The following is an 11320-nucleotide window of genomic DNA, read 5'->3' on the forward strand; positions in this document are numbered from 1 at the left end:
AGAAGTGAAAAAGCTTACGGCACCTGGGATTCCCAGGCGGTCTTCCATCCAGGTACTAACCAGGCCCTGCTCTGCTTAGCTTCCGAGATCAGACGAGATCGGGCGGAACCAGAGAGGTATGGCCGTAAGCTGCTTTTTATCTTTTTCCTAATCCTTTATAATGCGTCAATGAATTATGACACGCCTGCCGTTGGCATCTTTGTGTGGGTTAAATAAGGGTATGCAAAGAAGGCTGTGACATCCCATGCCGAAAATTGGATGGACTAGAGAAGACCCGCCCAGGGGTCCCAGCCAATCGGTGAATGGCCATTGCAGTCCCCGCCACCTCAAATGGCCTGACGATGGTATGGACGTAAGCCACCTTTCATCTTCTTCCTATTGCATCTCTTCTACAATGTGACATTTTTTTTACAATTGTGTAGGTGTACAATCTACGGCGCTGGGCGGCTTTCAGAGAGAGAAGTGAAAAAGCTTACGGCACCTGGGATTCCCAGGCGGTCTTCCATCCAGGTACTAACCAGGCCCTGCTCTGCTTAGCTTCCGAGATCAGACGAGATCGGGCGGAACCAGAGAGGTATGGCCGTAAGCTGCTTTTCATCTTTTTCCTAATCCTTTAAAACGTGTCAAAGATAATCAGAAGTTTCTTTTTCTAAAATTGAAGCAGTTCTTAGCATTGGCAAGAGAGGTTCCTAAAGCCTGAAGGTAACTTTACTTTTCTTCACTGGCAATTCTAACATGTTGGGTTAGCACCTGTATTTCAACGGCTAAATTACAAACAATAGTATGCCAATCGTAAATGTTGATCAACACTAATTTAGCAATCATGAAACGGAATCATTTTGGATATTATTGTCTAATTTCCTTTCATATCCAACGTTAAAACAACACTAAACATGCATCTCTTCAACAATGTGATATTCTTTTTGTAATTTGTAGGTGTACAATCTGCGGCGCTCGGCGGCTTTCGGAGAGAGAAGTGAAAAAGCTTACGGCACCTGGGATTCCCAGGCGGTCTTCCATCCAGGTACTAACCAGGCCCTGCTCTGCTTAGCTTCCGAGATCAGACGAGATCGGGCGGAACCAGAGAGGTATGGCCGTAAGCTGCTTTTTATCTTTTTCCTAATCCTTTATAATGCGTCAATGAATTATGACACGCCTGCCGTTGGCATCTTTGTGTGGGTTAAATAAGGGTATGCAAAGAAGGCTGTGACATCCCATGCCGAAAATTGGATGGACTAGAGAAGACCCGCCCAGGGGTCCCAGCCAATCGGTGAATGGCCATTGCAGTCCCCGCCACCTCAAATGGCCTGACGATGGTATGGACGTAAGCCACCTTTCATCTTCTTCCTATTGCATCTCTTCTACAATGTGACATTTTTTTTACAATTGTGTAGGTGTACAATCTACGGCGCTGGGCGGCTTTCAGAGAGAGAAGTGAAAAAGCTTACGGCACCTGGGATTCCCAGGCGGTCTTCCATCCAGGTACTAACCAGGCCCTGCTCTGCTTAGCTTCCGAGATCAGACGAGATCGGGCGGAACCAGAGAGGTATGGCCGTAAGCTGCTTTTTATCTTTTTCCTAATCCTTTATAATGCGTCAATGAATTATGACACGCCTGCCGTTGGCATCTTTGTGTGGGTTAAATAAGGGTATGCAAAGAAGGCTGTGACATCCCATGCCGAAAATTGGATGGACTAGAGAAGACCCGCCCAGGGGTCCCAGCCAATCGGTGAATGGCCATTGCAGTCCCCGCCACCTCAAATGGCCTGACGATGGTATGGACGTAAGCCACCTTTCATCTTCTTCCTATTGCATCTCTTCTACAATGTGACATTTTTTTTACAATTGTGTAGGTGTACAATCTACGGCGCTGGGCGGCTTTCAGAGAGAGAAGTGAAAAAGCTTACGGCACCTGGGATTCCCAGGCGGTCTTCCATCCAGGTACTAACCAGGCCCTGCTCTGCTTAGCTTCCGAGATCAGACGAGATCGGGCGGAACCAGAGAGGTATGGCCGTAAGCTGCTTTTCATCTTTTTCCTAATCCTTTAAAACGTGTCAAAGATAATCAGAAGTTTCTTTTTCTAAAATTGAAGCAGTTCTTAGCATTGGCAAGAGAGGTTCCTAAAGCCTGAAGGTAACTTTACTTTTCTTCACTGGCAATTCTAACATGTTGGGTTAGCACCTGTATTTCAACGGCTAAATTACAAACAATAGTATGCCAATCGTAAATGTTGATCAACACTAATTTAGCAATCATGAAACGGAATCATTTTGGATATTATTGTCTAATTTCCTTTCATATCCAACGTTAAAACAACACTAAACATGCATCTCTTCAACAATGTGATATTCTTTTTGTAATTTGTAGGTGTACAATCTGCGGCGCTCGGCGGCTTTCGGAGAGAGAAGTGAAAAAGCTTACGGCACCTGGGATTCCCAGGCGGTCTTCCATCCAGGTACTAACCAGGCCCTGCTCTGCTTAGCTTCCGAGATCAGACGAGATCGGGCGGAACCAGAGAGGTATGGCCGTAAGCTGCTTTTTATCTTTTTCCTAATCCTTTATAATGCGTCAATGAATTATGACACGCCTGCCGTTGGCATCTTTGTGTGGGTTAAATAAGGGTATGCAAAGAAGGCTGTGACATCCCATGCCGAAAATTGGATGGACTAGAGAAGACCCGCCCAGGGGTCCCAGCCAATCGGTGAATGGCCATTGCAGTCCCCGCCACCTCAAATGGCCTGACGATGGTATGGACGTAAGCCACCTTTCATCTTCTTCCTATTGCATCTCTTCTACAATGTGACATTTTTTTTACAATTGTGTAGGTGTACAATCTACGGCGCTGGGCGGCTTTCAGAGAGAGAAGTGAAAAAGCTTACGGCACCTGGGATTCCCAGGCGGTCTTCCATCCAGGTACTAACCAGGCCCTGCTCTGCTTAGCTTCCGAGATCAGGCGGAACCAGAGAGGTATGGCCGTAAGCTGCTTTTTATCTTTTTCCTAATCCTTTATAATGCGTCAATGAATTATGACACGCCTGCCGTTGGCATCTTTGTGTGGGTTAAATAAGGGTATGCAAAGAAGGCTGTGACATCCCATGCCGAAAATTGGATGGACTAGAGAAGACCCGCCCAGGGGTCCCAGCCAATCGGTGAATGGCCATTGCAGTCCCCGCCACCTCAAATGGCCTGACGATGGTATGGACGTAAGCCACCTTTCATCTTCTTCCTATTGCATCTCTTCTACAATGTGACATTTTTTTTACAATTGTGTAGGTGTACAATCTACGGCGCTGGGCGGCTTTCAGAGAGAGAAGTGAAAAAGCTTACGGCACCTGGGATTCCCAGGCGGTCTTCCATCCAGGTACTAACCAGGCCCTGCTCTGCTTAGCTTCCGAGATCAGACGAGATCGGGCGGAACCAGAGAGGTATGGCCGTAAGCTGCTTTTCATCTTTTTCCTAATCCTTTAAAACGTGTCAAAGATAATCAGAAGTTTCTTTTTCTAAAATTGAAGCAGTTCTTAGCATTGGCAAGAGAGGTTCCTAAAGCCTGAAGGTAACTTTACTTTTCTTCACTGGCAATTCTAACATGTTGGGTTAGCACCTGTATTTCAACGGCTAAATTACAAACAATAGTATGCCAATCGTAAATGTTGATCAACACTAATTTAGCAATCATGAAACGGAATCATTTTGGATAATATTGTCTAATTTCCTTTCATATCCAACGTTAAAACAACACTAAACATGCATCTCTTCAACAATGTGATATTCTTTTTGTAATTTGTAGGTGTACAATCTGCGGCGCTCGGCGGCTTTCGGAGAGAGAAGTGAAAAAGCTTACGGCACCTGGGATTCCCAGGCGGTCTTCCATCCAGGTACTAACCAGGCCCTGCTCTGCTTAGCTTCCGAGATCAGACGAGATCGGGCGGAACCAGAGAGGTATGGCCGTAAGCTGCTTTTTATCTTTTTCCTAATCCTTTATAATGCGTCAATGAATTATGACACGCCTGCCGTTGGCATCTTTGTGTGGGTTAAATAAGGGTATGCAAAGAAGGCTGTGACATCCCATGCCGAAAATTGGATGGACTAGAGAAGACCCGCCCAGGGGTCCCAGCCAATCGGTGAATGGCCATTGCAGTCCCCGCCACCTCAAATGGCCTGACGATGGTATGGACGTAAGCCACCTTTCATCTTCTTCCTATTGCATCTCTTCTACAATGTGACATTTTTTTTACAATTGTGTAGGTGTACAATCTACGGCGCTGGGCGGCTTTCAGAGAGAGAAGTGAAAAAGCTTACGGCACCTGGGATTCCCAGGCGGTCTTCCATCCAGGTACTAACCAGGCCCTGCTCTGCTTAGCTTCCGAGATCAGACGAGATCGGGCGGAACCAGAGAGGTATGGCCGTAAGCTGCTTTTCATCTTTTTCCTAATCCTTTAAAACGTGTCAAAGATAATCAGAAGTTTCTTTTTCTAAAATTGAAGCAGTTCTTAGCATTGGCAAGAGAGGTTCCTAAAGCCTGAAGGTAACTTTACTTTTCTTCACTGGCAATTCTAACATGTTGGGTTAGCACCTGTATTTCAACGGCTAAATTACAAACAATAGTATGCCAATCGTAAATGTTGATCAACACTAATTTAGCAATCATGAAACGGAATCATTTTGGATATTATTGTCTAATTTCCTTTCATATCCAACGTTAAAACAACACTAAACATGCATCTCTTCAACAATGTGATATTCTTTTTGTAATTTGTAGGTGTACAATCTGCGGCGCTCGGCGGCTTTCGGAGAGAGAAGTGAAAAAGCTTACGGCACCTGGGATTCCCAGGCGGTCTTCCATCCAGGTACTAACCAGGCCCTGCTCTGCTTAGCTTCCGAGATCAGACGAGATCGGGCGGAACCAGAGAGGTATGGCCGTAAGCTGCTTTTTATCTTTTTCCTAATCCTTTATAATGCGTCAATGAATTATGACACGCCTGCCGTTGGCATCTTTGTGTGGGTTAAATAAGGGTATGCAAAGAAGGCTGTGACATCCCATGCCGAAAATTGGATGGACTAGAGAAGACCCGCCCAGGGGTCCCAGCCAATCGGTGAATGGCCATTGCAGTCCCCGCCACCTCAAATGGCCTGACGATGGTATGGACGTAAGCCACCTTTCATCTTCTTCCTATTGCATCTCTTCTACAATGTGACATTTTTTTTACAATTGTGTAGGTGTACAATCTACGGCGCTGGGCGGCTTTCAGAGAGAGAAGTGAAAAAGCTTACGGCACCTGGGATTCCCAGGCGGTCTTCCATCCAGGTACTAACCAGGCCCTGCTCTGCTTAGCTTCCGAGATCAGGCGGAACCAGAGAGGTATGGCCGTAAGCTGCTTTTTATCTTTTTCCTAATCCTTTATAATGCGTCAATGAATTATGACACGCCTGCCGTTGGCATCTTTGTGTGGGTTAAATAAGGGTATGCAAAGAAGGCTGTGACATCCCATGCCGAAAATTGGATGGACTAGAGAAGACCCGCCCAGGGGTCCCAGCCAATCGGTGAATGGCCATTGCAGTCCCCGCCACCTCAAATGGCCTGACGATGGTATGGACGTAAGCCACCTTTCATCTTCTTCCTATTGCATCTCTTCTACAATGTGACATTTTTTTTACAATTGTGTAGGTGTACAATCTACGGCGCTGGGCGGCTTTCAGAGAGAGAAGTGAAAAAGCTTACGGCACCTGGGATTCCCAGGCGGTCTTCCATCCAGGTACTAACCAGGCCCTGCTCTGCTTAGCTTCCGAGATCAGACGAGATCGGGCGGAACCAGAGAGGTATGGCCGTAAGCTGCTTTTCATCTTTTTCCTAATCCTTTAAAACGTGTCAAAGATAATCAGAAGTTTCTTTTTCTAAAATTGAAGCAGTTCTTAGCATTGGCAAGAGAGGTTCCTAAAGCCTGAAGGTAACTTTACTTTTCTTCACTGGCAATTCTAACATGTTGGGTTAGCACCTGTATTTCAACGGCTAAATTACAAACAATAGTATGCCAATCGTAAATGTTGATCAACACTAATTTAGCAATCATGAAACGGAATCATTTTGGATAATATTGTCTAATTTCCTTTCATATCCAACGTTAAAACAACACTAAACATGCATCTCTTCAACAATGTGATATTCTTTTTGTAATTTGTAGGTGTACAATCTGCGGCGCTCGGCGGCTTTCGGAGAGAGAAGTGAAAAAGCTTACGGCACCTGGGATTCCCAGGCGGTCTTCCATCCAGGTACTAACCAGGCCCTGCTCTGCTTAGCTTCCGAGATCAGACGAGATCGGGCGGAACCAGAGAGGTATGGCCGTAAGCTGCTTTTTATCTTTTTCCTAATCCTTTATAATGCGTCAATGAATTATGACACGCCTGCCGTTGGCATCTTTGTGTGGGTTAAATAAGGGTATGCAAAGAAGGCTGTGACATCCCATGCCGAAAATTGGATGGACTAGAGAAGACCCGCCCAGGGGTCCCAGCCAATCGGTGAATGGCCATTGCAGTCCCCGCCACCTCAAATGGCCTGACGATGGTATGGACGTAAGCCACCTTTCATCTTCTTCCTATTGCATCTCTTCTACAATGTGACATTTTTTTTACAATTGTGTAGGTGTACAATCTACGGCGCTGGGCGGCTTTCAGAGAGAGAAGTGAAAAAGCTTACGGCACCTGGGATTCCCAGGCGGTCTTCCATCCAGGTACTAACCAGGCCCTGCTCTGCTTAGCTTCCGAGATCAGACGAGATCGGGCGGAACCAGAGAGGTATGGCCGTAAGCTGCTTTTTATCTTTTTCCTAATCCTTTATAATGCGTCAATGAATTATGACACGCCTGCCGTTGGCATCTTTGTGTGGGTTAAATAAGGGTATGCAAAGAAGGCTGTGACATCCCATGCCGAAAATTGGATGGACTAGAGAAGACCCGCCCAGGGGTCCCAGCCAATCGGTGAATGGCCATTGCAGTCCCCGCCACCTCAAATGGCCTGACGATGGTATGGACGTAAGCCACCTTTCATCTTCTTCCTATTGCATCTCTTCTACAATGTGACATTTTTTTTACAATTGTGTAGGTGTACAATCTACGGCGCTGGGCGGCTTTCAGAGAGAGAAGTGAAAAAGCTTACGGCACCTGGGATTCCCAGGCGGTCTTCCATCCAGGTACTAACCAGGCCCTGCTCTGCTTAGCTTCCGAGATCAGACGAGATCGGGCGGAACCAGAGAGGTATGGCCGTAAGCTGCTTTTCATCTTTTTCCTAATCCTTTAAAACGTGTCAAAGATAATCAGAAGTTTCTTTTTCTAAAATTGAAGCAGTTCTTAGCATTGGCAAGAGAGGTTCCTAAAGCCTGAAGGTAACTTTACTTTTCTTCACTGGCAATTCTAACATGTTGGGTTAGCACCTGTATTTCAACGGCTAAATTACAAACAATAGTATGCCAATCGTAAATGTTGATCAACACTAATTTAGCAATCATGAAACGGAATCATTTTGGATATTATTGTCTAATTTCCTTTCATATCCAACGTTAAAACAACACTAAACATGCATCTCTTCAACAATGTGATATTCTTTTTGTAATTTGTAGGTGTACAATCTGCGGCGCTCGGCGGCTTTCGGAGAGAGAAGTGAAAAAGCTTACGGCACCTGGGATTCCCAGGCGGTCTTCCATCCAGGTACTAACCAGGCCCTGCTCTGCTTAGCTTCCGAGATCAGACGAGATCGGGCGGAACCAGAGAGGTATGGCCGTAAGCTGCTTTTTATCTTTTTCCTAATCCTTTATAATGCGTCAATGAATTATGACACGCCTGCCGTTGGCATCTTTGTGTGGGTTAAATAAGGGTATGCAAAGAAGGCTGTGACATCCCATGCCGAAAATTGGATGGACTAGAGAAGACCCGCCCAGGGGTCCCAGCCAATCGGTGAATGGCCATTGCAGTCCCCGCCACCTCAAATGGCCTGACGATGGTATGGACGTAAGCCACCTTTCATCTTCTTCCTATTGCATCTCTTCTACAATGTGACATTTTTTTTACAATTGTGTAGGTGTACAATCTACGGCGCTGGGCGGCTTTCAGAGAGAGAAGTGAAAAAGCTTACGGCACCTGGGATTCCCAGGCGGTCTTCCATCCAGGTACTAACCAGGCCCTGCTCTGCTTAGCTTCCGAGATCAGGCGGAACCAGAGAGGTATGGCCGTAAGCTGCTTTTTATCTTTTTCCTAATCCTTTATAATGCGTCAATGAATTATGACACGCCTGCCGTTGGCATCTTTGTGTGGGTTAAATAAGGGTATGCAAAGAAGGCTGTGACATCCCATGCCGAAAATTGGATGGACTAGAGAAGACCCGCCCAGGGGTCCCAGCCAATCGGTGAATGGCCATTGCAGTCCCCGCCACCTCAAATGGCCTGACGATGGTATGGACGTAAGCCACCTTTCATCTTCTTCCTATTGCATCTCTTCTACAATGTGACATTTTTTTTACAATTGTGTAGGTGTACAATCTACGGCGCTGGGCGGCTTTCAGAGAGAGAAGTGAAAAAGCTTACGGCACCTGGGATTCCCAGGCGGTCTTCCATCCAGGTACTAACCAGGCCCTGCTCTGCTTAGCTTCCGAGATCAGACGAGATCGGGCGGAACCAGAGAGGTATGGCCGTAAGCTGCTTTTCATCTTTTTCCTAATCCTTTAAAACGTGTCAAAGATAATCAGAAGTTTCTTTTTCTAAAATTGAAGCAGTTCTTAGCATTGGCAAGAGAGGTTCCTAAAGCCTGAAGGTAACTTTACTTTTCTTCACTGGCAATTCTAACATGTTGGGTTAGCACCTGTATTTCAACGGCTAAATTACAAACAATAGTATGCCAATCGTAAATGTTGATCAACACTAATTTAGCAATCATGAAACGGAATCATTTTGGATAATATTGTCTAATTTCCTTTCATATCCAACGTTAAAACAACACTAAACATGCATCTCTTCAACAATGTGATATTCTTTTTGTAATTTGTAGGTGTACAATCTGCGGCGCTCGGCGGCTTTCGGAGAGAGAAGTGAAAAAGCTTACGGCACCTGGGATTCCCAGGCGGTCTTCCATCCAGGTACTAACCAGGCCCTGCTCTGCTTAGCTTCCGAGATCAGACGAGATCGGGCGGAACCAGAGAGGTATGGCCGTAAGCTGCTTTTTATCTTTTTCCTAATCCTTTATAATGCGTCAATGAATTATGACACGCCTGCCGTTGGCATCTTTGTGTGGGTTAAATAAGGGTATGCAAAGAAGGCTGTGACATCCCATGCCGAAAATTGGATGGACTAGAGAAGACCCGCCCAGGGGTCCCAGCCAATCGGTGAATGGCCATTGCAGTCCCCGCCACCTCAAATGGCCTGACGATGGTATGGACGTAAGCCACCTTTCATCTTCTTCCTATTGCATCTCTTCTACAATGTGACATTTTTTTTACAATTGTGTAGGTGTACAATCTACGGCGCTGGGCGGCTTTCAGAGAGAGAAGTGAAAAAGCTTACGGCACCTGGGATTCCCAGGCGGTCTTCCATCCAGGTACTAACCAGGCCCTGCTCTGCTTAGCTTCCGAGATCAGACGAGATCGGGCGGAACCAGAGAGGTATGGCCGTAAGCTGCTTTTCATCTTTTTCCTAATCCTTTAAAACGTGTCAAAGATAATCAGAAGTTTCTTTTTCTAAAATTGAAGCAGTTCTTAGCATTGGCAAGAGAGGTTCCTAAAGCCTGAAGGTAACTTTACTTTTCTTCACTGGCAATTCTAACATGTTGGGTTAGCACCTGTATTTCAACGGCTAAATTACAAACAATAGTATGCCAATCGTAAATGTTGATCAACACTAATTTAGCAATCATGAAACGGAATCATTTTGGATATTATTGTCTAATTTCCTTTCATATCCAACGTTAAAACAACACTAAACATGCATCTCTTCAACAATGTGATATTCTTTTTGTAATTTGTAGGTGTACAATCTGCGGCGCTCGGCGGCTTTCGGAGAGAGAAGTGAAAAAGCTTACGGCACCTGGGATTCCCAGGCGGTCTTCCATCCAGGTACTAACCAGGCCCTGCTCTGCTTAGCTTCCGAGATCAGACGAGATCGGGCGGAACCAGAGAGGTATGGCCGTAAGCTGCTTTTTATCTTTTTCCTAATCCTTTATAATGCGTCAATGAATTATGACACGCCTGCCGTTGGCATCTTTGTGTGGGTTAAATAAGGGTATGCAAAGAAGGCTGTGACATCCCATGCCGAAAATTGGATGGACTAGAGAAGACCCGCCCAGGGGTCCCAGCCAATCGGTGAATGGCCATTGCAGTCCCCGCCACCTCAAATGGCCTGACGATGGTATGGACGTAAGCCACCTTTCATCTTCTTCCTATTGCATCTCTTCTACAATGTGACATTTTTTTTACAATTGTGTAGGTGTACAATCTACGGCGCTGGGCGGCTTTCAGAGAGAGAAGTGAAAAAGCTTACGGCACCTGGGATTCCCAGGCGGTCTTCCATCCAGGTACTAACCAGGCCCTGCTCTGCTTAGCTTCCGAGATCAGGCGGAACCAGAGAGGTATGGCCGTAAGCTGCTTTTTATCTTTTTCCTAATCCTTTATAATGCGTCAATGAATTATGACACGCCTGCCGTTGGCATCTTTGTGTGGGTTAAATAAGGGTATGCAAAGAAGGCTGTGACATCCCATGCCGAAAATTGGATGGACTAGAGAAGACCCGCCCAGGGGTCCCAGCCAATCGGTGAATGGCCATTGCAGTCCCCGCCACCTCAAATGGCCTGACGATGGTATGGACGTAAGCCACCTTTCATCTTCTTCCTATTGCATCTCTTCTACAATGTGACATTTTTTTTACAATTGTGTAGGTGTACAATCTACGGCGCTGGGCGGCTTTCAGAGAGAGAAGTGAAAAAGCTTACGGCACCTGGGATTCCCAGGCGGTCTTCCATCCAGGTACTAACCAGGCCCTGCTCTGCTTAGCTTCCGAGATCAGACGAGATCGGGCGGAACCAGAGAGGTATGGCCGTAAGCTGCTTTTCATCTTTTTCCTAATCCTTTAAAACGTGTCAAAGATAATCAGAAGTTTCTTTTTCTAAAATTGAAGCAGTTCTTAGCATTGGCAAGAGAGGTTCCTAAAGCCTGAAGGTAACTTTACTTTTCTTCACTGGCAATTCTAACATGTTGGGTTAGCACCTGTATTTCAACGGCTAAATTACAAACAATAGTATGCCAATCGTAAATGTTGATCAACACTAATTTAGCAATCATGAAACGGAATC

General features: G+C 45.8%; 20 non-coding genes and 4 pseudogenes across 20 annotated transcripts; all 24 read right to left on the reverse strand.

Moving 5' to 3' along the window:
* Window positions 1-11: 11 nt before the first annotated feature.
* LOC134124075 (5S ribosomal RNA) lies at window positions 12-130 on the reverse strand. Its single transcript, XR_009955558.1, has one exon. It is a non-coding gene; the product is annotated as a 5S ribosomal RNA (ribosomal RNA).
* A 339-nt stretch (window positions 131-469) lies between these two features.
* Window positions 470-588, reverse strand: LOC134124076 (5S ribosomal RNA). Its single transcript, XR_009955559.1, has one exon. It is a non-coding gene; the product is annotated as a 5S ribosomal RNA (ribosomal RNA).
* A 395-nt stretch (window positions 589-983) lies between these two features.
* Window positions 984-1102, reverse strand: LOC134124077 (5S ribosomal RNA). The gene has a single exon (XR_009955560.1). It is a non-coding gene; the product is annotated as a 5S ribosomal RNA (ribosomal RNA).
* Window positions 1103-1441: 339 nt separating this feature from the next.
* On the reverse strand, window positions 1442-1560 carry LOC134124078 (5S ribosomal RNA). Its single transcript, XR_009955561.1, has one exon. It is a non-coding gene; the product is annotated as a 5S ribosomal RNA (ribosomal RNA).
* A 339-nt stretch (window positions 1561-1899) lies between these two features.
* Window positions 1900-2018, reverse strand: LOC134124079 (5S ribosomal RNA). The gene has a single exon (XR_009955562.1). It is a non-coding gene; the product is annotated as a 5S ribosomal RNA (ribosomal RNA).
* Window positions 2019-2413: 395 nt separating this feature from the next.
* Window positions 2414-2532, reverse strand: LOC134124080 (5S ribosomal RNA). Its single transcript, XR_009955563.1, has one exon. It is a non-coding gene; the product is annotated as a 5S ribosomal RNA (ribosomal RNA).
* Window positions 2533-2871: 339 nt separating this feature from the next.
* Window positions 2872-2980, reverse strand: LOC134124142 (5S ribosomal RNA; annotated as a pseudogene).
* Window positions 2981-3319: 339 nt separating this feature from the next.
* LOC134124082 (5S ribosomal RNA) lies at window positions 3320-3438 on the reverse strand. Its single transcript, XR_009955565.1, has one exon. It is a non-coding gene; the product is annotated as a 5S ribosomal RNA (ribosomal RNA).
* Window positions 3439-3833: 395 nt separating this feature from the next.
* LOC134124083 (5S ribosomal RNA) lies at window positions 3834-3952 on the reverse strand. The gene has a single exon (XR_009955566.1). It is a non-coding gene; the product is annotated as a 5S ribosomal RNA (ribosomal RNA).
* Window positions 3953-4291: 339 nt separating this feature from the next.
* Window positions 4292-4410, reverse strand: LOC134124084 (5S ribosomal RNA). Its single transcript, XR_009955567.1, has one exon. It is a non-coding gene; the product is annotated as a 5S ribosomal RNA (ribosomal RNA).
* A 395-nt stretch (window positions 4411-4805) lies between these two features.
* On the reverse strand, window positions 4806-4924 carry LOC134124085 (5S ribosomal RNA). Its single transcript, XR_009955568.1, has one exon. It is a non-coding gene; the product is annotated as a 5S ribosomal RNA (ribosomal RNA).
* Window positions 4925-5263: 339 nt separating this feature from the next.
* On the reverse strand, window positions 5264-5372 carry LOC134124143 (5S ribosomal RNA; annotated as a pseudogene).
* A 339-nt stretch (window positions 5373-5711) lies between these two features.
* Window positions 5712-5830, reverse strand: LOC134124086 (5S ribosomal RNA). The gene has a single exon (XR_009955569.1). It is a non-coding gene; the product is annotated as a 5S ribosomal RNA (ribosomal RNA).
* Window positions 5831-6225: 395 nt separating this feature from the next.
* LOC134124087 (5S ribosomal RNA) lies at window positions 6226-6344 on the reverse strand. Its single transcript, XR_009955570.1, has one exon. It is a non-coding gene; the product is annotated as a 5S ribosomal RNA (ribosomal RNA).
* Window positions 6345-6683: 339 nt separating this feature from the next.
* Window positions 6684-6802, reverse strand: LOC134124088 (5S ribosomal RNA). The gene has a single exon (XR_009955571.1). It is a non-coding gene; the product is annotated as a 5S ribosomal RNA (ribosomal RNA).
* A 339-nt stretch (window positions 6803-7141) lies between these two features.
* On the reverse strand, window positions 7142-7260 carry LOC134124089 (5S ribosomal RNA). The gene has a single exon (XR_009955572.1). It is a non-coding gene; the product is annotated as a 5S ribosomal RNA (ribosomal RNA).
* Window positions 7261-7655: 395 nt separating this feature from the next.
* On the reverse strand, window positions 7656-7774 carry LOC134124090 (5S ribosomal RNA). Its single transcript, XR_009955573.1, has one exon. It is a non-coding gene; the product is annotated as a 5S ribosomal RNA (ribosomal RNA).
* Window positions 7775-8113: 339 nt separating this feature from the next.
* On the reverse strand, window positions 8114-8222 carry LOC134124144 (5S ribosomal RNA; annotated as a pseudogene).
* A 339-nt stretch (window positions 8223-8561) lies between these two features.
* Window positions 8562-8680, reverse strand: LOC134124091 (5S ribosomal RNA). Its single transcript, XR_009955574.1, has one exon. It is a non-coding gene; the product is annotated as a 5S ribosomal RNA (ribosomal RNA).
* Window positions 8681-9075: 395 nt separating this feature from the next.
* On the reverse strand, window positions 9076-9194 carry LOC134124093 (5S ribosomal RNA). The gene has a single exon (XR_009955576.1). It is a non-coding gene; the product is annotated as a 5S ribosomal RNA (ribosomal RNA).
* Window positions 9195-9533: 339 nt separating this feature from the next.
* Window positions 9534-9652, reverse strand: LOC134124094 (5S ribosomal RNA). The gene has a single exon (XR_009955577.1). It is a non-coding gene; the product is annotated as a 5S ribosomal RNA (ribosomal RNA).
* A 395-nt stretch (window positions 9653-10047) lies between these two features.
* On the reverse strand, window positions 10048-10166 carry LOC134124095 (5S ribosomal RNA). The gene has a single exon (XR_009955578.1). It is a non-coding gene; the product is annotated as a 5S ribosomal RNA (ribosomal RNA).
* Window positions 10167-10505: 339 nt separating this feature from the next.
* Window positions 10506-10614, reverse strand: LOC134124145 (5S ribosomal RNA; annotated as a pseudogene).
* A 339-nt stretch (window positions 10615-10953) lies between these two features.
* On the reverse strand, window positions 10954-11072 carry LOC134124096 (5S ribosomal RNA). Its single transcript, XR_009955579.1, has one exon. It is a non-coding gene; the product is annotated as a 5S ribosomal RNA (ribosomal RNA).
* Window positions 11073-11320: the final 248 nt, after the last annotated feature.

The sequence above is a fragment of the Pungitius pungitius genome, unplaced genomic scaffold (genome assembly GCF_949316345.1).
Source record: "Pungitius pungitius unplaced genomic scaffold, fPunPun2.1 scaffold_42, whole genome shotgun sequence".
NCBI lineage: Eukaryota > Metazoa > Chordata > Actinopteri > Perciformes > Gasterosteidae > Pungitius > Pungitius pungitius.